The 26,420-nt window shown below is 44.0% G+C and overlaps 1 long non-coding RNA gene across 9 annotated transcripts in view; it reads left to right on the top strand.

Annotated features, from left to right (window-relative positions):
- Window positions 1-26,420, top strand: part of LOC144282389 (uncharacterized) — a 102,805-nt gene that overhangs the window by 67,141 nt on the left and 9,244 nt on the right. For 2 of the 9 annotated variants that reach the window (XR_013350839.1, XR_013350836.1), the window contains one exon: window positions 20,736-20,884. The exons of the other annotated variants lie outside the window; for them this stretch is intronic. This is a non-coding gene — a long non-coding RNA (uncharacterized LOC144282389). The remainder of the gene's footprint in view (window positions 1-20,735; window positions 20,885-26,420) is intronic. 9 annotated transcript variants of the gene reach the window in all.

The following is a 26,420-nucleotide window of genomic DNA, read 5'->3' as shown; positions in this document are numbered from 1 at the left end:
CCTACCACATTTTTCTTCATCAATTGATTCAGTATTATACAAGGAGCAGGATTGTCCTAAATAACCCTGGGTGTTTACTTGGCATTACGGGGTAAATTCTATCCTCCACTGAGAGTTATAGGTTGAAGCCCTATCTCCTAAGGTGACTGTATTTGGAAATAAGCTTTTAACGAGATAATCAAAGTTAAATGAAGTCATTTAATGGAGCCCTAATTAAATAGGACCAGTGTCCTTATAAAAAGAGGAAGACACACAGTGGAGGACCTAGTGATAAGACAACCATTTGCAGGCTAAGGAGAGAGGCCTCAGAGAAGCAGAACTTGCCCACACCCTGATGGACTCCCAGAGCTGTGAGAAACACGTTTCTCTTGTCAGAGCCTCTCAGGCTGTAGGGTTTTGTTATGGCAGGTTGCTATACGTGTGCTTTCTGGGCCAGAGGCTATCCAGGCCTCCGGGCCTTGCTTTTCTCTCAGTAGGAGGGGACAGTGCCCAAGCTCAGCTTCTCGTGGACCTTGAGCTTCCTCCCCCTGCCCAGGGAGAGACTGAACTGAGCTATCCTTGAGGCAGCAGAATCCATGGGGGCTGGGCAGCTGACATTCTCAGACAATGCCTGTAAGTAGCTGGCACCCCCAAACCAGATTGCTTGGCATGTTGCTGACAAGGCTGCCCTTTCATGCTTGGTAGAGAAGAAGGAATAGGCCATGGGTCCAGCAGACCCTGGCATGCCTCTTGTGGGCCGAGGGAGCAACTGTAGGCCCTTGTCATTGCTAAACCTGGCCTTGAACTTTTTTTTCTTTGTCCAATTAAGCATCTTCCTCAGCCCATGCCACGTGATGTGAAATTTCACCCAAACCCTGGTGCATTACATGGGGAGACCTGTAAGGGAACATCTTCCACAAAAGAATTCTTATTTTTTTAAAATATTTTATTTATTGATTCATGAGAAACACATGGAGAGAGAGAGAGAGAGAGAGAGAGAGAGAGAGAGAGAGAAGCAGGGACACAGGCAGAGGGAAAAGCAGGCTCCATGCAGGGAGCCCGACATGGGACTCGTTCCTGGGTCTCCAGGATCAGGCCCTGGGCCGAAGGGGGCGCTAAACTGCTGAGCCACCGGGGCTGCCCCCACAAAAGAATATTTAAAAAAAAAAAGATAAACTCAACGATGAGGTGGAGATGATGGACCTCATCTTGTCTGTTAGCCTAAATGTAGTTATGACCTTTTGCAGAAGCAATTTCTGATGTGTTTGGCCTTCAGTATATCAATTTTTTTTTAAAAAAAAATATGGGAATATACTTAGGTAGTGTATTCATCACCATGCATCAAGAGACCAGGGAAATTCAACAAAAGCATATAATGCTGAACAGAAAACATTTTGGCTGTAGCATCAGGGTTAATAAATGCATAATATTCTGTTTTTTCTGCCAGAAACTCTACACCTATGTTGTTATTGGTAGGCTAGAGGAGGAATCCAGACCACCACAGAAAAGCTGCCACTTCCTCGCAACGATTTTGATGGCAATCTTTAAAAATAACGCCTCTGTGCCTGCCTGATTTTAGTAGAAGGGCGACCTAAACATACCCACCGGGATCTGAACAGTGAGGCCACCTTGTGGCCAATTAGAAAAGTTTCCGGGTTCGGACACCTGGCCATGTAAGCACGCCTACACTGCATCCCCTCATGCTGAGGCCCAGCCTGGAAAGTGAAGCTGCTGCACAGTGGTGAGGACCTTTGGTATTTCCCGAACTGAAGCTTCTGGAATGAGGCCAAGATTCAACCGCCAAATCCAAATTCCATTGTCTGTGGACTGGTTAGCGGTGTAGAAGGATTTCATGCTATGTGGTCGGTACATTTGCACATGTCCTGCCTGTCACCTGTTCTCAGATAGCCTCATCTATCAATCATTGTGTTGAAATGGGAAAGACTTGAAATAGAAGGATTCTGCTGGAAACATATAACAGGGGGGCGACTGAACAGAAGCAGGGCCAGATTGGAAGGATGGCATACTCAGGGAGAAACCTATTTCTGGACTTGTCTAGTTTCAATCCTTTGTGGATTTCTTTTTTCTTTTCTTTCTTTCTTTCTTTTCTTTTTTCTTTTCTTTTCTTTTCTTTTCTTTTCTTTTCTTTTCTTTTCCTTTCTTTCTTTCTTTCTTTCTTTCTTTCTTTCTTTCTTTCTTTCTTTCTTTCTTTCTTTCTTTCTTTCTTTCTTTCTAAACGATATAGTCAGTTCCTAGAAAACCTATTAACCCCTGTGTGGGTGAAAGAGAAGTATTATTAAGATGTAAAGAATAGGTAAGTTGTATTTTCTAGAAATCTTTCCCTAGAAGATAAGCATCTACTAGAATTCTGACTTGAGCTGGGATAAGCAAATTTAGCTTTGCTTAGCAAAGATTTGCAAATACTTGGAACTCTGCTTTGATGATTTCATTTCTCAATGGCTGTGTGTTCACAACTCCTACTTTACATTACCAATTAGCTTTATAAATATAATCTCTTTTCAAGCATCCGTAAGTGGGTGAGATGTCACTTTCCCTTCCAATTCTCAAGTTCTCTTATTTTCCTGCCTTTTTTTTTCTTTTTCCTCCTCTGAATCAAAATATAAATTTTCCTTATAGATCAGAGAAACCAAAACCATATTTTCAAAGCATATTTTGAGCAAGAAGTGTTTTCCCTTCCTTTGAGTCACTTAGGCTTTCTGGGACTATCTTTTTGGGTTGGAATACCACATACTGGCTTGGATCACTGTGTGAATTTTGAAACAAATGCCAACCTGTTCTTTGGCTTCTTTGGGCTCGTGCAGGGAGATCAAAAGGACCCGAAGGGAAAACAAAGACCAAAGAGAATTGGAATGCATTGCGAACCTCTGTCTGGAAAAGACATTGCAAACTTTGGACAGCTGCACTGTAATATTAACAGCCTATGCTTGTCTAGCGATTTTGTTTCTAAACTGCTTTTACGTCCATTAGCTCAGGACCACCTAAAGAGAAGGACCAGGCAGGCATTATTATTTTCTTGTCACAAAGAAGAGCACAATTTTGGGGAGACCCTGTGCAGAGCATGCACACCTCCCACCCTGGGAGGGTGGGAACTGGTCTTTGAATCTGGATCAGCTGACCCCAAAGCTTAGCTTCTCTGGGCCCCTCTACAGATCTCACTGGCTTCAGTTTCCCTGAAAAGGTATCTGGTGTTCACACACCTTTAGCTGGTAGATCAAGGCTCTTGACCTTGCATTCCTGGGTCTCCTCCAGCCCCACACCCTCCATCTGCATTCTGCAAATGCTTTTTCCATGGAATCACTCCAGACGAGGAAATATTTTGGAACTCATGTGAGTTAAAATACCAAGCCCTATTTTGCAGTTTCTGCTTAGGCTTTGGCCTAAGGATTCCAAAGTGCGACAACCGTGAGTCCGTCTGGCATCCCTTCTTGGGGCAATAGGTAGTTAGAATTATCTAGTCCCAGCTAAGCCCAGCTGCCAAGGCTAAGCCGAACTGATAGTCAGGGCAAGGCTCAGCAGAGAGCTCTGAATCAGATTTCAGTGGTTCTACCTCGAATGGGATTTTCTCATGGGTCTAGCAGGAGCCATGCTGGATTTAAAGTGAAATTAAGCTGTGGACTCTGGGGGGACAGCACAGGAAATGACAGATGACAGCTGCTCATCTCTGTAGCTACATCTGGTCAAAAGGCCCCATCTGGGGTCTCTGTTATATGAGGGATGGGGATGCGTTGGTGTCCAGTTTTGAGCCTGGGGAAAGTTGTTTTAGGGCAGAGTGGAGACTCAGAAGGTTGGTTCTGTTTCCTTACTACCTGTGTGATCTTGAATCAGGCATATGGCTTCTGTGAGCTTCAGTTAATCTGTAAACAAGAGAGTGATAATACTTGCCTCTCTCTTTTTTTTTTTGTGGTATGTGTTTGTTTTCAGGAAAAGCATTTTGTAAACTATAAAGTGTTTCGGAAATGCAGTTTGTTTTTATTTTCATTACTTACCAGCCTAAGCTTCCTGCAGGAAAAGGAAATCGAGAAACCTAGGAAATAAGTGGGGGTACTAAAGGGAAGAAAAAGGAACAGTGCAAATACCATTAGAATGATTTTCAAGGGTTTATAGGCACCTGGAACCATGCTAAGTGCTATACAGATAACGTTACCAGGATGTAGTTGGTAATACAAGCGGCTGCATGAACTGGGACAACCTGGATATGGGATGGGGTAGGGGTGGGGGGAGGACAGAGGAGTAACATCAGTGGGGGCCCCTGGAGTGCAAGGTGCAGGTGAAGGTGTCATTAGCTCATTAAACCTTCCCACGAAGAAGCACGCACCCACCTCGTTTTAGGTCAGACCACACGGAGACCCCGAGGCGTCGAGTGCCAGGAAACCATTGAGCTGGACTTTGCCTCCAAAGCACAGCCTCATATGCAAAGGAGTGAATCCCAAAGTATAAATTAAGTCACTCACAAGACACTTAGTAAAAGGGGTGAGGGCCAACAGCTCCGACAGCTAGGGTGACCAGTTCGCTGGGGAATGTCTCCGGCTTGGCGCTGACAGTCCTGCGGCCCCAGGCCCTGACAAAATGGCACAGTTGGTCACCCCCCAGCCGAGACCTGGCTGGTAGCTGGCTGCCTTGATACCGCGTGTCACACCATTCCCTGGGTGCACATAAGTAGTTTCGGAGAACATCAACATCAGATGAGGACTTTCCCGGATGTGATGGAATAAGACAAAGATAAGACAGGTCTGTGATTATGCCTGAACACAGGTAGAAGCAGATGCCATGCAGCTGCAAAAATGACCGAACAACCCCCTCTCCTGGCTAACTGGAGTGACTACTGTTTCTTCTTCAATAACTGGCCTAGCCTCACTTCTTTCTTCTTGTCCACTAGATAAAAATTAAGATAATAATGAAATCTCCCTACTCTCTGACAGCTCCCCATTCACCTCATTGAACACCCCCCAAATCAGCGAACACAGTCCCCACTCCTAGAACAAGCCCTCCTAATACCCTCTCTCTGAGACTCTTTTCCCCATGATATGAGATGCTCTGAGATGTCCCCATAGTAGGGGGCAACCCCAAGTTGATTTGACCTCAGGTGTGTTCCTGGGTGGTCTTGGACTGGAGGGCATCAACAGGACTTATATAAGGACAGTGTGTGAACAGGGGCACCCTTTACTTGTATGGTAATTCTGTTTCTGGGCCATCTCTCTATAGATAGACCAGATGCTTCCTCAAAGCAGAGTTGCTTACCTCAAGATGATGATGAGCATTTATGAAGGACTTCCAGACACCGTGCTGGGCTCTCTCCATGGACTGACCCATTGAAAGCCCACCCATATGTCTGTAATTCTCATTTCACGAATACCACAGAGAGGACTAAATGAAACTATGGAAATTGCCCAGAGTTTAGTAAGTGGCAAGGCGAGGATTCGGAACCAGTGGGTCTGACTCTAGAACCCTGTTGGCACCCACAGAACATACAATATTTGGAGAATAAATCAAGAACTATCTTGTCTTCAAATGAATCAGAGGTCTTGGAATTATAATAATACTAAGGTCTCCTGCCCTGAGCCAATGCGTAGTTTTAAACGCAGGATGTATTCACATACTTGACCCTTATAAGAACTCCATATGGTTGGTACCATTATCATACCCATTTTACAGATAAGAAAACTGAGGCTCAAAGAGGTCTATAAAACATTTAAGTAGAGCTAAGTTTTCATATTAGCATTTTCTAAGCCCTGTGAAGTACCTTGTTTTATTGATTTAAGATACTATCGACCATATGAGACACCTGGGGGGCTCAGTGGTTGAGCCTCTGCCTTCAGCTCAGGGTGTGATTCTGGGATCTAGGATCGAGTCCCTGCATTAGGCTCCCCGCAGGGAGCCTGCTTCTCCCTCTGCCTGTGTCTCTGCCTCTCTCTCTGTGTATGTCATGAATAAATAAGCAAAATCTTAAAAAAAACCCAAAACTATGAAGTTGGAAAAAACATAAAACCAACTTTTAAAAAAAAAGATACTCTCGGCTATACGACCACCATTATTTCATGGACCACTGAGAAAGGAAGCTGCCAGTTAAAATTTGTAAGAGCCCCTAACTGTATCCAGTTTTCAGAGATGTTAAAATGCAAGGGAAAATTCCATTTTGGAATTGATGAAATCGAGTAGATATTATTTATCCCCATTGCACAGAAGCAGAATCTGGGGCTCAGGAATGAGCATATTTCTCAAGGTCACAAAAGTGGCAAAAGGGGGAGCCTTGAATCCAGGTCCACAAAATAGGCTCTTTTTTCAGGGCTATCCTCAATGTTCCAGGAATCTTAGAGCCCCTGAACTTAAAGGAGGGCTGACTGAGTATGTCTGACTCTGGGGTCTCCAGGAGACAGAGATGTTTTGGGACCTTTTGTGAAGGTCAAGTCACATCTTGTGTGTGGCCAAGGACTTCATCGAAATAGGGTGAGATTTTCTTCTCTGCTTCTTAACTCCCTGTGTCCTTTGCCCAAGGAGATTGTGTGAATGAGCTCACTGTGTATGGGTGGGACATCTCTTTCCCAAGCCCCAGACATTCTCTGTAGAACTCTCTCTCTCTCTCTCTCTTTCTTTCTTTCTCTCTTTCCCTGGGTTTCTCCAGTTGTGGTTCAGTCTGGCTCTGCTATCTTGCTTTTAGTTGTCTTGGGCAGAGAGCTTATGAAGAGTCCATGGAGGCATAGAGATAAGGGAGGCCTCGTGCCACTACCCTCTTCCGGGGGGCCAGGACCCTGGCGTGGCGGGGTGAGAAGATGTCTCCTCTGGCCCCCCTTCACCCTCCTCTGTCTGTACCCTTGTTCCCCGGAGCCATAGGGGGGAGAGGCCTGACTCCATTTGCTGATGCTCAGGTGTTGACGGCTTCATTTTCCCCTTCTCTGCCCTGCATCTGGGCAAGTTGACCAGAGAGCCGGGGTGCTCTTTCCCTTGGCACTGGCGGGAGATTCAAAGCATGCCAGCCCTTGGCAGTGAGTGGGAACTCCCACATGACGTGTGACCCAGCGAGCTCCCTTCCTTGTGTTCTCAAGCTGTTTTGGACCTGGTTGGGAATCCTGTCCTGTTCTCCCCAGAAAAGCCTCAATTATGTAAATAATAAAACTTTCCTCAATTGTGGAAATAATAAACCTTTCCACAGTCTTTTGGTATGTATGGCATCTTCAGTCTGGACATCCAAACCAAATTTTGAGTGGGGGTTCCTCCTGCTTCTGCAAGGTGGCTACAACAGATCCCTCAGTTGAGCCGCATTCACTAAAAGCTATTTAAAATATTTTAAACAGAAAAGTGTTAATCATTTCTATTTAGTTTCCTTTAAAATGAAGAGAGGTCATGCCCTCAGCTTCCATGCTTAAGTGAAAGTCTATAGACATCTTTTCATGGTGGTTTGCTGGGAGAGCTGGTTGCAAGGGGTGGCTGCGTGTAGGGCAGCCATCGTGCACAGGCCAGGACATATGAAGATTAAGGTGGGTGAGGGAAGACATCCCCATACTTTCTGTCAAAACTGGCCAAGGGTCAGAGAATCTAGATGGGTTTAAAAGGTCCTTCCAGAGTAAATGAGAGATGAAATGAATAAATCAGGGAAAGATGACACAGGAGCAATGAAAAAGACCAGTGAATTAGATTATGAAATCAGAGGAAAAATTAAGAGAGAAATGAGAAATAGAAAGAATGAAAAATTAGAACCAACCAGTTGCCAGAGAGGCCTGGTACTTTAGAAAATGGGAGGAGAAATTTTTTTTTAAAAAAGGAATAATCAGATGAGGGGGAGATAGTAAGCAAGATAAACAATAATACAAGGAAACCCTATCCCCATCTTGTATAGGTTTATAAACAAGAACCATAGAGTTTTACTGCAAGAGGGTTAAAACACACCCACTTCTTAGGGGTGGTATGAGCAGGGTCAGCTAGTGGCTGTTTGGACACGATTTCACAAAGTAATTACAAGGTCTAACAATGCTGTTCCCAGGACTGAATCATTAATCACCATTTCCGATGATGTTGAGACCATAATGAGAAAACCCATACCTATGCTTTCCTGGTCAATATCAAGCTCTGTTGTAAGAGGTAAGGAGAGAAATCGATGGCATATTATTTTCCCGATTCTGAGTCGACATTTCAAACAGCACAGTGTGAAAATATAAAGACAGTGCCCTTTTAAAGGTCAATAGTGATTTCCATTACAATCCCTGATTTATCATTCAGCCCAGAAGATTTATTCCAGGCCAGGATGTAACATAAGAGTTTGCTGTACACAAGGGAAAAGCAAAGCAGAAAAAAGAAATTACTTAGTAGTTTTAAGGGCCTCCCTGCTCTAACCCTTAACTTTCTCCTCTTTGAGCTCAAAAGGCGGGCACCTGAAAAGACCAAATCTTCAAACATTTATAGTTGGGTTTTTCCTCTCTCTTTTGGCCAAATGATAAATTCTCCTTAACCCCTCCACAGTTCTGCTCCCAGTGGCCTGAGAGGCCTGGGAAAAATGCTGTTCAGAGTTTCTCCTTTTTGGCACCCCTGAAGGAGTGCTTTTGATGAAGTTAAGGGTCTTTTCTTTGCTCTTCACCTGCCTTACACTATCTGGCTTTGCCAACCAGAGATCCCTGCTTCCAGAGAATGCTTTAGGCCCCCTGACCATCCAGGAAAAGAATGATTTCAATAGAGAGGATCTCGAATATTTAAGAATATCCTGTGTGGCTTCTACTGACAAAGGCAAGGTTCTTACCTTTATTGGCAGCTTGGTGGCTAGGAGTATTTTGAGCCAAATCAGGATGCAAACTGGCTAGGGGATTGTAGAGTAGTCATGTGATCAAAGCAGGATCCATGAAAGGTGATAGAAAGTCTTGTCATTATTTTTTAAAAAGATTTATTTGTTAGAGAGCACGCGCGCGTGAGTGAGTGAGCAGGGGGGAGGGGCAGAGAGAGAGGGAGAATGGAAATCAAGCAGACTCTGTGCTGAGCACTGAGTGTGGAGCCCAAGGCTCGGCTCGATCCCAGGACCTTGAGATCATGACCTGAGCCGAAACCAAGAGTCAGAGGCTTAACTGACTGCACCACCCAGGCACCCCTAGAAAGAATTTTTTTTTTCTAGGTTATATTACCTGTCAGTGGTATTGTGTGTCCCCAAACTGATGGAAAATGACAAAATTAACTAGGTTGCCAAATGCACTGGTTATTCTGTTGATGAGAAGATAACAGAAGACTGTTATCTGTTATGTCTTCTAATCATTACCGTTGACCTGGTGGACTTAATGCATCTGGCCATATATGGAGCCTTTATAGAGAACATCTGAAAATAGGTATATTTGAAGTGCACGCTAGTTGGGGATGAGAGAAGGAAAACCTCTGCTTCAGTCCTGGTGCTTTCTTCCACAGAGGGCTTGGGAGCCACATTAGTTTACTGACCTCACTGTTTCCTCCTTCCTTCTGCCTGAGGGACGTGGAGTGATGTCTCTTATCAGCGAGTGTGGACAAAGAAGCTGCCATTGGGGACCCAGATTCTTCCACACTTGCTCTTGGGGGGATTAGTTGCTCATTGAGAAACTGTGTTCTCTTGTGCTCTTCTCTGCTATAATCGTCTTTGTCTCTTCCCCCCCATTTAAAAAAATTGTGGTAAAATACATACAACATAAGATTTACCATCTCAGTCATTTTTAGGAGAGCAGTTCAGTGATATTAAATACATCTATGATGTTGTACAGCCATCATCACCATCTATTTCCAGAGCTCTTTTCACCTTGAAAAACTGAAACTCCATCCCTTTTATTTTTTTTAAATCTATTATTACTATTTTTTAAAATTTTATTTATTTATGATAGTCACACACAGAGAAAGAGAGAGAGGCAGAGACACAGGCAGAGGGAGAAGCAGGCTCCATGCACCGGGAGCCCGACATGGGATTCGATCCCGTGTCTCCAGGATCGCACCCTGGGCCAAAGGCAGGCGCCAAACCGCTGTGCCACCCAGGGATCCCCTCCATCCCTTTTAATAATAACTCCCCATTCACTCTTCTCCCCAGCCCTTAGCAACCTTACCTTTACTTTCTGTCTCTATGTTTTTGACAATTTTAGGTACCTAATATAAGTAGAATTATATGGTGTTTGTCTTTGTGTAACTAGCTGGTTTCCTTAGCATAATACACTCAGGGTTCATTCAGGTTATAGCATGCATCATATTTTTTTTTTTTTTAAGAGAAGCTATTCCACCCCTAAGCAGAGACTGTCCAGAGATTAAGGGTTGACTCTATAGGATTCTGAGGTTTAGTACCATGGACTCACTTGCCAAGTTCTTTGATTTTAGCTTGTTAATAAAAGGAAAATTTTGATTCTCTACCAACTTTTTTGTTTCAATTCTTGACTTGTTCAGGAATGGGAAAATTGTGCTATTTATTGGGCCCCTTTGAGGTTCCAACAAAGCTGGCATGATGACTTGCCTTCATTGTGTTGAAAATGTAATATGAGTCACCAATGAAATGCAGAGATTCTATAAAATAATTTGTTCTACCCTTGTCAGTTTCACTCATATCCTGAACAAACATTTTTCTGAGTACCTACTATGCATTGCGAGCTGTGCTTTTGACAATGAGCAAGACAGACAAAACCCTGCCCTTGAGAACTTCCAGTGGGGAAAGACCAGCAAAATCAAGAGGAGGTTAGTATAAACTGTGATTGTTCTTGGGATGGAAATAAAGGGCAAGAAAGCATACGAGGCAAATCTTTCTCTCTTTCTTTGGACAGAGTGCATTTGGTTAAAGGGAGATCTCACCCTTGTCGTTTCTACCATTAATTAGAGTGGCTCACAATGTTTGAATGGAGATAAACCAGTAGTTAGTAAACCTGAAAAATAATATTATAATTCTTAGTCTCCCTGTAACTTACATGTTTCAACTAGACTTATTGCATATAATTGTGCATTCATTTATTCGGTGAATGAATATTTTATGCCAGGAAATCTGATGGCGGCTAAGGATATAGAGATGAATAAGACATTCTTGTTGCCCTAAGGAGCCAACTGCCTAGTTGAGAGAGCCAGTGACATAAATAAATAATTATAATGTAGTGAGATAAGCGTGGGAAGATCATGAAAACACAGGGTAGGGAGAGATCAACTCGAGATATGGAAGCTGGGGAATTTCAGGCAAAGGGGTATAAGCATGTGCAGAAGCACCAAAGCAATGAAAAGCATGGCTCATTTTCTGGTGCAGTGGGAATCAAGTGCGCTAGAGAGTGTGGCTACTCTCTGGAAGGTTCTGGAAAAAGAGCATTTTCAGCATTCCTCAGAAACAGAGGTCTGGTAGCCTCACTTTTTTGTTTTGAAACTGTCTTTAAGCCTTAGCTTGATTATTATCCTATTTGAAAGGTAAGCAAACTAAACCTCAAATGGTCTAAGTGATTTGTCAAGGTCATCTGGTTGGGAAGGAGCAGAGCCAGGTTAGAATGATCGTGAACATAATATGGATTTTATTGTTGTTGATTTTGAGTTTATGCAAAGTCAGGATTAAGATAATTAAAAAATCTATCCCACAAAGTACATTCTCCTGTTTTGTATAAAATTTCTACTTAATCCCCAGAAACATTTAAAAAGATCCCATAAGAATTTAAAGGTGGTTATGGGCCTAATCCATGCCCTCTAATGAAATCATGATTTGGAGGGAAGCAATCCATTTAGTTACCAGCTAAAACATGACAAAATTTAAGAGTGAAAGGGAGTGAGATTTAAAAAACAAGGAAAACAGTGTAAATATTGTTTTGTTTGGCCTGAGTACAGTCTCTTGCTTTAAGCTCTTATTGGATAAAGTGAAAGATATTTTCTAAAATATCCAAAGCAGTGTTTGGTGATTTGGTCTTGGAATGTATTTAAGAGGATAATTAGTGAAAACGGGCTTTAAAAGTGACTTAGGCACTATCTCCACTAATTATTTTTAATAAAGAGTGATTTGCTATGCACAGTGCTATGTGTGTCTTCCCTTTGCATGTCCAAAGCAGAAGCAATGCTATGTGTGTGCTGAGGCATATCAAAGCTTGGCTGAACCTTCTTTAGCAGGTCTGGTGGTTTGATGTTAGTTCAAAGGAAACCTCCAATCCCAAGGACTTTTAAATTTCTTTCTGCAAAATAAATTAAATGCAAAAAGCCAATATAAATCTCTCTGTGCCTCTGTATGTGAGTGATATAACCAAATTGTTTCTCTCCAAAATACTCTATGGAAAGGCATTTGTGTGTGTGTGTGTGTGTGTGTGTGTGTGCACAGCATATATTTGTATGGTGTTTAAAATATGATTCAATCTAGGAATATGGAGCTACTGTTGAAGGCAGCTCTCTCACCTTCCCTTGCCTGCCTGGGGCAGGGTACCATGGGATGTCGAATGCATGAACGTATGTGATAATTATTTGTCACACTGAGCCTTTCTGTAGCACATGTGTAAGCATGTCGATCGCTCCCTTTCCACTAAGTAAAGAAAGAAAGGCATCCTTCATTTGTCCTATAAGTACTGTGGGGTCTAACTCTTTTGTCCCTTTCCAGCCCTACCTGGTACCCTCCTTGTTCTTGGGTTCCTTCAGCTTCTCCCGCCACAAGGCCTTTGTGTGACTATTCTCATTCTCATGAAGTCTACTGCCCCACCCTCTTTGCAACATGTAACTCCTACCATGGTTCAGGTCTCAGCTACCATCCCTGCTTTAGGCAAATTTTCCTTGATGTTCTTGTGTGGTCCAAGCCTTCTATTATATGTTCCTACACCACTCTGCTCTTCTGATATTATAATATAACAAGAAATATATATTTGGTCTCTGTCCCGGGTTCCTGGGACAGGACTCCTAAAACCCTTGGAATTTTTTTTAAAATTTTGTTTATTCATGAGAGACAGAGAGAGAGAGAGAGAAAGAGATGCAGAGACATAGGCAGAGGGAGAAGCAGGCTCCATGCAGGGAGCCCGACATGGGACTTGATCCTGGATCTCCAGGATCACACCCTGGGCTGAAGGCGGTGCTAAACCACTGAGCCACCTGGGCTGCCCAACCCCTGGAATTTCTGAGTCATAGAGTTGGAGGATATTTTGTTGTTATTTATTATAAGCCTCTTTCGACTATCCTTGAGTTTATGCTAATGAGGTGACTTTTGGAGGATGGGAACCTTTGCTAGAGGAACCAATCATGTGATTATAGAGGGTTTGAATTCTTCCCTCCCACCCTCACCAACCCTGTTCCTCAAGAGAGGCTACAGGTTGAGTTCAATCACCAATGGCATGATTTAATTAGTCATGCTGATTAAACAATGGAACCTCTATAAGCCCCTGAAGAATGGGGTCTAGAGAGCTTCTGGGGTGGTGAATGCAGGTGCTGGGAGGGTGGTGCACCTAGGGAAGACATGGGCACTCTTCTCACAAACTTTGCTCTATGGATCTCTTCCATTTGACTGTTCCTGAATTGTATCTCTTATAATGAACTGGCAGTAGTATGTACATCGTTTCCCGGGTCCCTTGAGCCACTCTAACAAATAATTGAACCTGAGGCAGGAACCTGGTAGGAATCCTCGATTTATAGCCAGTTGGTCAGAAGCATAGACCACGACCTAGGACTTCTGATTGGCATCTGAAGTGGGAGCCGTCTTGTGGAACTGAGCCTCTGACCTGTGGAATCTGTCCTAATTTGGGGCTGTTAGTGTAAGAATTGAGTTAAAATGTAAGACACCCAGTTGGTGCCAGCCGAGAATTGGAGAGTTGCTTGGTGTGGAAAAACCCATACATTTAGGGTCAGAGGTATTGTAAGCAGAGAAAAAAGTTGTTTACTTTTAAACTGCTTTTGCGGTACCATCACCATTACTGTATTTTCACATTTACTTGTGTGACCAGTTCATTAATATCAGTCTTCTCCACTAGACTATAATCTCCGCTAGAGCTGAAACCGAGTCTCTTTTTGCTTCTATTATATCTCCTGTGCCAAACACAGATGCATTGCAGTTCCTTATACATATTCTTGACAACCGAGCAAATTAATAACAAAGCCAATGAGTTTCAGGCAAAGTTGGCTAGAAGTAGAGTGGCGTGGTGGAAAGAGCACTGGACTGGAGTCAAAAGCCCACAGCTTTACACTTATCTAGTCAATGAACAATTATTGATTTTACCTCATATGAGCTAAGCACAATGAATATAAACACAGTGGTAAGAATAGTAAGACACCGTCTTTGACCTTGAGAATTTCATTCTACTTAGGGAAACAGACATGTAAACCAGGGAAACAGGTAAACTGGTCCTTAAAATATATTGTAGTAGGCAGCATGATGGAAATAGCAAGGTTGTGTGTGTGTGTTTGTACATAAGCAGTAGCATTAACCCTGTCTTGGGGAGTAAGGTCAAGTGTCATAGAGAAGTCTCCTTCATTTGGGTCTTAAAGGACAATAGAAATGTGCTTTTTGACTCTAGGAAAACTATCCTCACTCATTTCACAAATAATTTTAAGAACCAGTCAGCAGGTACTATCACTTAACTTCTCTGAGACTCAGGTTTTTCATCTTTAAAAAGTGGAGATGAGGGGTGCTTGGGTGGCTCAGTGGTTGAGCGACTGCCTTTGGCTCAGGCTGTGATCCTGGGGTCGTGGAATTGAGTCCTACATCAGGCTCCCTGCAGGGAGTCTGCTTCTCCCTCTGCCTCTCTCTCTGTCTCTCTCACGAATAAATAAATAAAATCCTAAAAAAAAAAAATGATGTGAATTTCCCTGCTTACCTCAGAGGCTTGTGGGGTTTTGGTGAATTGAAACTCATTGCCACCCTTTCTAATCTCCTTATGGTACTCTTCTGAACTAGAAAAGCTGGAAAGTAAAACTGTTTCCCAGACTCCGTTACAGTTGAGGCTACCTAGGCAACTTAGGTTTCTCCACTAGATCCAACGGTACATAATTTGGGAGATGGCAGTTAGGTAGAAGCCATCTGCCTGCTGCTTTGACTGTTTGCTGGTAAGCCCAATTACAAAAACAGTTTTTCCGCCCTGTAGCAATGTTCCAGGTCCTACTATCTCATTTTCAGGCTGCTGAAAGGCGGTTGCAGCAGCAGCGACCTACCTATCCTGGTATTGTAGCCTCAGTAATGAGTCTTTGAATTCAGCTGTTTAAGGGGTGGCCTTCTGACTCCCATTATCATGACTGTGGCAAAGCGGGGGTCAGCAAAGCAGTGTTGCTTTGGTGGTCATTCTTAGAGTCCCAGTCTAGAGCTCACACCTCCAGCCCTTCCAACAGTTTCGTGAAAGTCAAAGTTCCTCATTAAATCCCCTTCTGACTAAAATAACTAGAGTGGTGGCTTGTGTTTTTCTTCTCGTGAAGGTTAACCAATAAAACAATGAATGAAGTAGCCTTTTTCTTTTTCTTTCTTTTCTTTCTTTCTTTCTTTCTTTCTTTCTTTCTTTCTTTCTTTCTTTCTTTCTTTCTTTCTTTCTGATTATTTATTTATTTGGCAGAGAGAGAGAGAGAGAGAGAGAGAGAAAGCATGCACACACACAGGGCGAGTGGCAGAGGGAGAGCATAGGGGAGAGGGAGAAGGACAAGTGGGCTTCTCAGTGAACAGGGAGCCCAATGTGGGGCTTGATCCCAGGATCCCAGCATCATAACCTGAGCCAAAGGCAGACGCTTAACCAACTGAGCCACCCAGGCACCCCTGAAGCAGTACTTTTCATCTATCTATCTATCTATCTATCTATCTATCTATCTATCTATCTATCTATCTATCCATCCATCCATCCATTCCAGTAAATACTTACTGAGCATCTGCTATAACCAGACACTAAGCTTGGCACTAGGGATATAGGGAAGATAAGACAATATGGTCTTATAATCATGGAGTTCATAATCTAGAAGAGGAGGCAAAAAAAAAAAAAGTAAGAAAACCTTAGGATAATTACAGATGTGAAGCAAATCAATGGAGGGTGGGGGTTGAGATAGAAGTTAATTGAGGGGTTGAGAGATGGAGAATTTAGAGCAGCTGGAAAAGACTTTACTTTGAATAGGTGACAATTAAGGAAACAGTCATGTGAAGTGTGTATGAGTGGGATGGTGGGGGTAGAGTGGGGTGGTGGTGGCAGCAAGAGCATTCTAGGCAGAGGGAACAGCATATGCAAAAGCTCAAGGCTCTAATACCAACGGGGATAATGCTGGCTTGAGGGTGGAAACTGCCTACACTGTCTGTAAAGGCTCAAGGTGACTTTGTGAAGCAGGTGGTTTGCTGATAGCATCTCTGATTGGCTCTTTTGTTCCTACCACTTTTTTTCCTCAGCAAGTCTGCAAACCTCTTCTGCCCATTTGATCAACTTCATCAGTCACTAGCTGTTTGCTGGGTAACTACCATGAGTCAGAGTGGTGACAGGCACTGAAGATAGATAGGTACATAAGTAAAACATGGTTTCTCCTTTGAAGTGCGTATAGGCTCTGCACCTGCCAGTCTCCAGGCATCAGAAACTTTATTTTTCTGTCTTCATTAAAATAAATAATCCAGGGTGTGCCTGGGTGGCTCAGTCGGTTAAGCATCTACCTGCCACTCAGGTCGTGATCTCGGGGTCCTGGGATGGAGCCCCATGTCAGACTCCCTTCTTCCTCTTCCTCTCCCTCTGTGATCTCTCTGGATCTCACTGTTTCTCAAATAAATACATAAAATCTTTTAAAAAAGTGAAAACTCCAATGGTCTCCCGTCTTTAGAACTCAGCTGATCTGTTAACCAGGTTCCTGAGAACATGCTGGTGACTTAATTGTGCTCCACAGACCCCTGAACATGTGGTAGTTGTCAAATGAACATGGCATACGGAAGGGCATGCTACTGCAGGCCCAGGAAGAGGCCTGGCAGGGTATCCTTTGGTGAATTAACCAAAGTCTGGCACTCTAATCCTCATTTCTGTAGACTCCTGACTAGCCTAGAGCACCCTGAGTGTAAATTCATCTTCCTGTGATGGGCACCCATGAACCACATCTGCAGAAATTAATCAATGACATCAGAAAGACATCCTTATAATCACTGATAAGCACTATAAATGTCCAGGGAACTGGCTACTTGATTCTAGGTGTGTCCTGACCCAGAACATTCTTTCCCTGAAGCGTGCTACATGGGAAGGCAAAGAAGAGTTTGCTTGGGAAACCTAGAATCAGTACCAGGGTGGTGACACTTAATGGCTTGAAATCTACTTTGTGCCCATCCACATGAGAGAAATACTTGCTTTAGGCTTGCTTGGGTAGTGCCCACATCCACCTTAGTGGCTCCCCTTTTCCATACTTCTGTGGTTGATCAATCCCATTTCTGGTTAAGTTAAGTCAACAAAGGGATGGCAAACATATGCTATTCTGCTATTATCTCCTTTCCTGCATACCATACATACAGACGTTACTAATTGGTCATGACTTTCCCGCTAAACTCAGACAAAACTTCAAAAATCCTCCTCTGCACAGCCTTCCAGGGGACCATAGTCAATTGACTGAAATTAACATGTAGGATGTCAATGATTTCTGTCCTTGGGTCAAGTCTGGTTGGAGTCCGTTCTCTCTTACTATGATTTGCAGACCTAGGTTTTCTTTCATCTCTGAGGGGAATTCCTAATTCTTGGTGGGGAGTGTGGCCTCATGACTACCCTTCATGTACCACTTACATGACATACTTCTATTTTTACCAGGACTTTCAATGTCTTCATTCATTCATTCCATGAATATCTGTTGGGAGCTATTTAGTACCAGGCTCTAGGTCTCTCTGATCAACACTACTCTCATGAGACTTAGAGTTGAGTTGCCTAAACTTGGAATGGTTTTGAAGAAGAGAATGTGAAGCATATCTACTACAGAGGCAAGGCTGAGTCCCCATCTTCTCCAGCAGACCAGGTACCCTGCTTCCTGGCAGGGTGTGGCTTGTCTTTTGGGACACTGGGGTCCGAACCAGTGATGGCTCAATTTCTTTCATTCTTTCATTCAAAAGAATTATTTATTTATTTATTCATGAGAGACACAGAGAGAGAGAGGCAGAGACACAGGCAGAGGGAGAAGCAGGCTCCATGCAGGGAGCCCGACATGGGATTTGATCCCGGGTCTTCAGGATCATGCCCTGGACCGAAGGCAGGCACTAAACCGCTGAGCCACCCAGGGATCCCCCTCAATTTCTTTTAGATTGTACATTTTATGTTGGCCTTTGGTTTTTGTTTCAGTGGGCCCACGCTCACTGAATCATGCAACCATGCCTGAGCTTGGTTCCAGAAATACAAGACTTTCAACAAAGGGATAGTCATATGTCCCTTGCCTTCTAAGGGCAGCAGGTCAACAGTGGAAACAAAGGAATTTAAATATTTTCCCCAAACTCCAAGAAATGTCCGTCGTGTTGTAATAAGAAAGAAAGGAAATAATTCCACTCCAAAAGTATAAAAGTGGTAGGAAAAACAAAAAAAAGTTCGTTAGGAGGCAGCAAATAACCTATGAACAGGAAGAGAGGCTGTTGGAAGGGAGGACTGGCTGAGTAGGTTAAAAATAGCAGCATCTCCCTCCAACCTCCCTGCCACTGCTGAGCCCCTCCTACTGCCTGCCTCCTCCCTGTGGATGAGACACATATGTTAAGGTTAATGGGTCTGGAAGGTTCTGCACAGGCAGCTTCACCTGCTGGTTGCTCAGAATTCTCACCGCATGGCTTCTGCTTTCAGCGCCAGCTCTAATTCTGGGAGAAACTCCTGTTGGGTCCCGCGGTGAACGCCTGGCAACAGACACTCAGGGCTCAGACGCTGTCAGCTGGGGACCAGTCTACCAGTTTCCCTCCTTTCATTTCGTCCCAGAAAAGTTTCTCCTTGAAAACAATGGATACTTAGGAGTGGCCTACTTAAATGTCAAGGATGGAAGGAAGGAACAGAGAAATAGAACAAATGGGTAAAAGGAAGAGAAGAGGCACTGTAGCATGATGTGAAGGACCAGGGTCACATGGCCATACCTGGGACCCAATTCTGACGTTGCCATTACTAACTTGGAGTTGCTGCACAAGCAATTCAACTTCTCTAAGCTCCATCAAAGGGAGATGATTATCTCACTGATGTCATGGGGTTGTTGTATGTAGATGAGCTGAGATATAAAATCCTTGGCCCAGAGCCCACTGTGTGGTAAGGATTCAAAGATGGCAGCTATGACGATCGTTATGCTTCCACCGAAGCTTTTCCTGTTGATACTGGTGAGGCCGGCGACCATCTCTCTGGGATGCACTTGTTATTTATGTGGCTCCAACAGGCTGGGCCATGACATTCCTTTTCAGAGTATACACTTTCATGATTAAGAGGAACGAGAAATTGTAGGCTTGACAACAGAAGATAGGCACAATTGACATTTGTGCAGTTTGCCAAATTTGCAAGTCACTTTTGTATAAATTTTCATTAGGGCCTCATAGCAATTCTGTGAATAGGGGTAATCATCCCAACTTGGGAGATAAGGAATCTGAGGTTCAGAAAAGTCAGGCAATCGCCTTAAGGTCGTGAGGTTAGCAAATGGCAGATTGAAACTCATCTTTCCAACACAACAGTGGATTGCGTGTAGGGCTCCCAGGTGCCTTCCCATTTGCTCCACTCCATTTCTGCTCATCTCCTTTCCTCTCCCGGGAATGTCCTTCCATCCAAATTCTGTCAGTTCCTTTTTGGTCCTCTAGAGCATGTGCTGTGAACATGTCACTGTCACAGCATTTACCTCCATATGATTGTCTCCTCCCTGCACTGAAACAAACCCTTTAAGACAGAAGCTAGTTTTTGTCTCTGTACTCCTAGTTGCTATTACATCATCAAATACAGTAGATTCTCAGTAAAATTTCAACCAATGAATGAGTATAAATGATGTACATTGTTCATCAGCCTGGTGGGGAAAGAGACATATTTGATAAAAATAACAGAGAATTGGTTTCACTTATATGTGGAATCTAAAAAACAAACAAAACCCCCCAGAAATACACTCACAAATAACAGAGCAAACTGGTGATTGACAGTGGGGAGTGAAGTGGGGTCATGCGTGAAATAGGCAAAGGGGATAAAGAGGTACAAATTTCAGTTATGGAATAAATAAGTCACGAGATGAGAAGTACAGTATAGGGAATGTAGTCAATAATATTGTAATCACTTTGTATGGTGACATATGGTAACCACACATTGTGGTGAACATTTCATAATGTATTATTGTCAAATCACTATGTTTTACACCTGAAACTAATATAATATTGTATGTCAACTGTATTTCAATTAAAAAACGAAAACAAAAGATGAAACAAAACAAAAATATTGGAGAAGCAATCTATTTTACAGTGGTTCACATAAATCATTATTATTATTTTTTTAATAAGACCCCTGTCTTTGAAATTTATGTAACATTTATTGAAACCCATTAGAAATGACAGTAGACCTTCTTGGAGATTTTGATTGGTCAGTATTTCAAGGTGGCATTCAGAATTATAATTACATTTGAAGGGCTAAATTTGATGAATATCATTCAACTTCAGATATCCCACAAACAAATCAACACAGAGTGATGTGATGTGTTATGAGTGATGTGTTCGATAGAGGCCTGACTCCTTTAAGACCCATTTTTATTTCTTTCTCATCCTAGGCTTGTGGGTCATTTATTTTATTCCCCAAAGGTTCAGTCTGATGGTTGTTTTAGGCTACTTTGATAGGATTTTAAATGTCATGGCTCTCTGTCGGGGGAGACAATTCAAGGTTAATGAGAAACCAGAGCACACTGAGCGTAAATCTGGCTCTTTGGATTGACAGCCATAGGTGACAGAGACTGAAGATTCTTGTGCACAAACAATGAAGGTGGTTTGACCTTTACCTGGGAAGGAAATGAGCTGACTCATCCTGAGCCAGATGGAACTCTACTCGGATTAAAGCTTCAGGAAGATCAATTTGAGAGCTGGAAGGTACCTTGAGGGGGTCTCTTCTATATATTTGTGTGTGTGTGTGTGTGTGTACACATATATGCACTTATGTGTATTTATATGTGTATATAGGTATGTGTGTGTCCTTATCCCCCACAGATTAAAGCAGTGGGTTTGCAGGGATATGCCTGCTATAGATTGAATGTTTGTGTTCCCCTCACTGGAATTCATATGTTGAATCCCTAAACCTTAATATGATGGTGTTTGGAGATGGGACCTTTGGGAGATAATAAGATTTAGATAAAGTCATGAGGGTGGAGTCCTCAGGATAGGATTAGTATCCTTATAAGAAGAGGAAGACACCAGAGCTCACTCACTCTCTCTCTCTGCCATTTGAGGAGACAGCAAGAAGATAGCTGTCTGCAAACCAGGAAGCAGGCTCTTACCAGACCCCGAAGCAGAGGGCACCCTGATCTTATGGGAAAGAAATGTCCATTGTTTAAAGACCCAGTCTGTGGTATTTTGCTATAGCAGCCTGAGCTAAGGTGATACTCAAGGGGTTTTGGAAAGCCCATGAATGTGTGCATGTGTCTAACTTCCTCAAAGAAGTCCCTGACAGGTAGATTATTTCTTCCCGATCTTCATTTTCTGTTGAGGAGAAGAAAGGGATGTTCATTCCATCCCCCTCCCCCATCAGCAGAGATGGATGGGAAGACCATTCCTGTTTCCACTCTCTCAGCAACCTGGCTCACTCCTCCCCTGGAGAGACCTCTCTGGATGGGGAGTCTGAGGGTTCTCCTCTAGGAGCCTCCTGGACCTCTCTCAGTGGAATCTAGCTGCCACAGAGGAAGGGCCAGCTTCATGGGTGTGCAATCCACGCAGTTGCGCATATATATATAATAAGGGGCCCTGCATTTTCATTTTGTACTGGCCTTTGAAAATTATGTAGCTGGTCTTGGATAGGAGGCATATTATCATCTGCTGTCCATTGAAGGGAAGGTTTTGTCCTTGCCCATAGTTTTGGAGGGTAAATTTCAGTTTAGGGGGGGGATGTTTTAGGAAGCCCATCTGGCCACAGAAAAAGGCTTACTCTCCAACTAGCTTCACTGGCATGTTCTGGTGTTAGAGAGGCAGTGTTACCAGCATGGGACCACTGCTCGGTATAAAGTCTGGTTCTGCCACTTACAAGTGACATGACCAGGGGCAAATGATTCAACCTCAGGCCCTTCCATTTCCTATCTTATAATATTGTCACATGACCTAACATATCTAAGTGCTTATGATTCCTAGAACGCAGTAAGTGTTAATACGTGCTTATATATATATATATTTAAATTATTATTATTATTATTTTAAAGATTTTCTTTATTTATTCATGAGAGAGACACACACACAGAGAGAGGCACAGACACTGGCAGAGAGAGAAGCAGGCTCCATGCAGGGAGCCTGATATGGGACTTGATCCTGGGCTTCCAGGATCACACCCTGGGCCAAAGGCAGGCGCCAAACCACTGAGCCACCCGGGCTGCCCGTGCTTTTATATTTTAATCTCCATGACTCCTGTACCTTATTGTCACTGATTAGGAATTTGGAAGGGGAAGTCAGGGCGTTACCTACTGGGTTCTCTAAAACCCCCATCTTGGAATGCCTGGGTGGCTCAGCGGTTGAGCCCCTGCCTTTGGCTCAGGGCATGATCCTGGAGTCCTGGGATCGAGTCCCACATCAGGTTCCTGCAGGGAGCCTGCTTCTCCCTCTGCCTGTGTCTCTGCCTCTCTGTGTCTCTCATGAATAAATAAATAAAATCTTTAAAAACAAAACCCATCTCAAAAGTTAAGCATCACTGGTAAATTTTAGTAGCAGTATCTTTCCCTGCCCTCGAGGAGCTTGTGAATTCACAGCCTGAAAACTGGCACCACAAGGTACACTGGGATAAGACTTTAGTAAGGGCTAAAAATGAAATAGTTAGCTGGTGACAGATGAACTCCTCTCATTGGTATAAGAAGGCTCTTTGTGATATCCTTCCAGTGCACCACACAAACAGGTCTTTTTCCTTCCCTAGACCACAACCACAAGCATGTCACTGAGATATATTTATAAGAGACTTGGTTTTCAGCTTAAGAAATCAGGTCCCATGCAGTATTTGGGTAGAGCTATGGGCCCCTATGTCTGGCTTCGTAGTTCTCTAGAATCACCATGATTGTTCTCTGAACTCCAAAGGGGGATGAGTTATGTTTTCACACTCCTCCTGACTTCAGGAAGATCACAGGCTAGTGAGACAATCAGAATGCAGACGGTCAGTGATTAGGCCTCAACCCCTTTACAGGGGCTGAGGGAGTGTCCTGTGTAGTTTGGGCTACTGTAGAAATTACCACAGACCAGGGGGCTTAAATAACAATGTACTTCTCACAGTTCTGGAGGCCGGAAGCCCAGATTGGGGTACCAGCACAATCGGCTTCCAGTGAGTCTTTTTCCGGGTGTACAGGTAGCTGTCTTTGTTGTGTCCTCACAGCTTGCTGTGCCCTAGTTGGCAGTCTGGTCTCTCAGGACATCAGTCCCAGTGCTCTATCCTCAACCCAGTCACTTCACAAAGGCTCCACCTCCAAATACCATCACACAGGGATCAGTGTCAGTACATGAACTTGGGGTGACACAAACATCACAGGAAGGAGGGGGTCCTTTGGTTTATCTAAGGGACCAGCTGGAAAGGCTTCAAAGAGGGGGTTAGCCCTGAACTCTCTCGAGGTAAGAGTAGAATTTTCCTGCTAGACAGAGGCGTGTGTATATGTGCATGTCATGAATCTTAAGAAAAGTAGATGAAAGTAAAAATATTAATACACAGAGCTTGCTCTCATGGTGGCAACGGCCTCAGTTTTGGACTCACTGGTGCTGTGAATGAAAATCTTAATTTATATACTCTTCCCTGCAAAGACTCCCCTGCTCCTCCCTAGAATGCCTTCCTGCTGCTTAAAAATCACCCTCACTTGTGATTCATACCTGCTTGAACAAATTTCTTTTTGGGAATTTGTCACTGGTAAATACTTTTCTAGATGGTCATGTTGGGAAGTTTTAAAAAGCTTCAAATGGCTTTTGAAGGAGTCTTCGTGCCATCTTCACACTCTGGGTGCCACAGGGAGAAGCGGATTAGAAAGCAACGAGTCTGCAGAGGCCAAACGGATCTGTGAGACGCGGAGAGGCCTAGGCTGGGCAGGAGATGCCTTTCCCACTGGAGCTCCCGGGAGTGGCTGCTCCTAGCCTCCAACGTAAATGCTTGGTTCTGTGGGCAGACTGTCAAAAGGCAATGATGAAACACCTCAGAATAAGTCCCAAATTAGAGCCTAGAACAACATGACCGTTGAAACCCTGGATCCATGAGTGAGATTTGTGAGGGGGCCCCAAGTACCCCGTCTGTGGGAGCTTTTCAAGGTATGAAGGTGATATGATCTAACGTGGAGCTTCAACTTCCACATGTGTAAAATGGCGCCCTTAGGAACCCACATTTGCAGACTGTAAAGCACTCCAGGCATTATTAGTCCACATCATAGTGCATCTTTTGAAGCTACCTAAAAACAGAAAATAGACCAACTTAAACAAAAATAGAGGAAAGCAAAAAGTGAGGGATCTTTTTGAAGCTGCTATAACAAAAAATGCCATAGGGTAGGGGGCTTAAACAACAGAAATTTGTTTCTCACAGTTCTCTGGAGGTTGGAAGTCCGAGATCAAGGTGCCAGATGATTCAGTTCCTGAGGAAGACCTTCTCCTCAGTTTGCAGATGGCCACCTTCTTGCTGTGTCTTCACATGGTGAAGGAGATATGGAGCTCATTTCTCTTCTTGTAGGGCCACTAATCCCATTCATGCAGGCTCCACCCTCATGACCTAACTGCCTCTCAAAGGCTCCATCTCCGAACCTCATCACATTGGGAAACAGCATTTCAACATACACATTTTGGGAATACACAAATATTCAGTCCAGAGCATCAGGACTTGGAGGCTTGTCACTCATTAACCCTGAGGGCCCCAAAGCCTCAGGAAAACGGTAGCAGCTTTGTTCAAGAGGCTTGCAGCAAACAGACAAAAGAAAGTTTTCTGCCCACATTTGCGGTAATGATGCCTTCCCTCCCACCTCCTTCCTTATCTGTTGAGTTATGGGCACTGTCTAGGCGAGTAGGATCAAAATCCTCCTCTGAAAATTCACAGCCCATGGGACAGAGGCCCTTTAATCCCACTCTCACCACCGAATGTAGCTACAACGGGAGGAGGGTGCCACGTGCAGTTAAGCATCAAGGAAGTGGCTCCTGAGATGGGTGGTGGCAGTCAGGAACCCTTACTTTCATTCTGACCTGCTTACCAAGGTTTGCATTTCGTTTGCATATGAATATTTGTTTCTTTAATTATGACCCGACTATTTATTTGTTAAGTGTCAGAAGCAGGATTTACACCATGGTCCTGGTAGACCACTTCTGATTATGGTTTGGACTGAGGACTACCTTTTCAAGATCTCTTCTGGCAAAACTCACCTCCTCTTTGATGCGGTTGCAGGAGATTCCCCTCTGGTCTAAAATGCACGGTGCTCTCCTTGGGTCAGGAGTAGGTTATGCAACCCTGGCCATAGTCCCCAATATGACCCTTAATCCATTTTATGTTCACCCAATTTCACTTTACTCCTACCCAACTTGATTTAATTCAATACAATTTAGCTCAAAACCTTTGGGCGCCCTTGCCAGGTGCTGGGGATCCGTGTGCTTCCTGGTCTTGGCAATTTACCCTCTGGCCGCTGGATGGCAGTATGTCCCACAGAATGTTCATTTTGGGGGCTGGCTCCTCCCCCAGGCCTGGGGCTCAGGGAGGACTGCTCCTCGCAGGCATTTGTTTAATGCACACTTCCAAATTGAACCGACAGCTTGCATCTTAGCCGTGCATGTGCAGTATATGTGTTTAATTATACTGTGGAATTAAATTCAGAAGGGTGAGAATGTGGTTACATGTGTGCGATTCCAAAGCCGCCTTGAGTTTGTGGCTTTTGCTAGGGGCTCAGTAAGGGGTTTAGAACCTGTGGGAGCCGGGTGGTGGGGCTGGGGGAGCTGCTGATCCGGGCTTCAGATCCAAGGGCAGGTGGCATCCACTTGAGCAAAAGAGTCCTGTGCAAATTTGGCTTCCTGGACCACTAAGAGTCGTGGCCCTGAGGCCCCTTCCCTAAGAGCCTGCTGTCCCAGGTCCAATGCCCAGCCTCTGGGCCCTCGCTTCCTCTGCTTCTGGCTGGGTTGCCTCATGAGAGCTGGCCTTCCATGGGGCCAGGGTCCTGCCCCAGACGTCCTTTTCCCCCGTGTCACTGACTTACCTACCACGGGGCGCCACAGGCTGCTCCCACTGTGTGGGATACCAGTGACTTCAGAGCGGCATTTATTAGGCAGGGCTTTATCATCCGGGGTGTTCAGGGATGGCTCTAATGGTGCACTTTCAGGCCTTGGAAAGGCCAGTGGGAACCATCACCTGAATGGAAAGGCCTCAGTCAGGGTGATCTCCCTGGCACCTGTGGCGAGTTGGTATCCCTCCAATGGTCCTGAATAGTTCTAGTGGTGG

The sequence above is a fragment of the Canis aureus genome, chromosome 13 (assembly GCF_053574225.1).
Source record: "Canis aureus isolate CA01 chromosome 13, VMU_Caureus_v.1.0, whole genome shotgun sequence".
NCBI lineage: Eukaryota > Metazoa > Chordata > Mammalia > Carnivora > Canidae > Canis > Canis aureus.
This window is presented reverse-complemented; position numbering and strand designations above follow the sequence as displayed.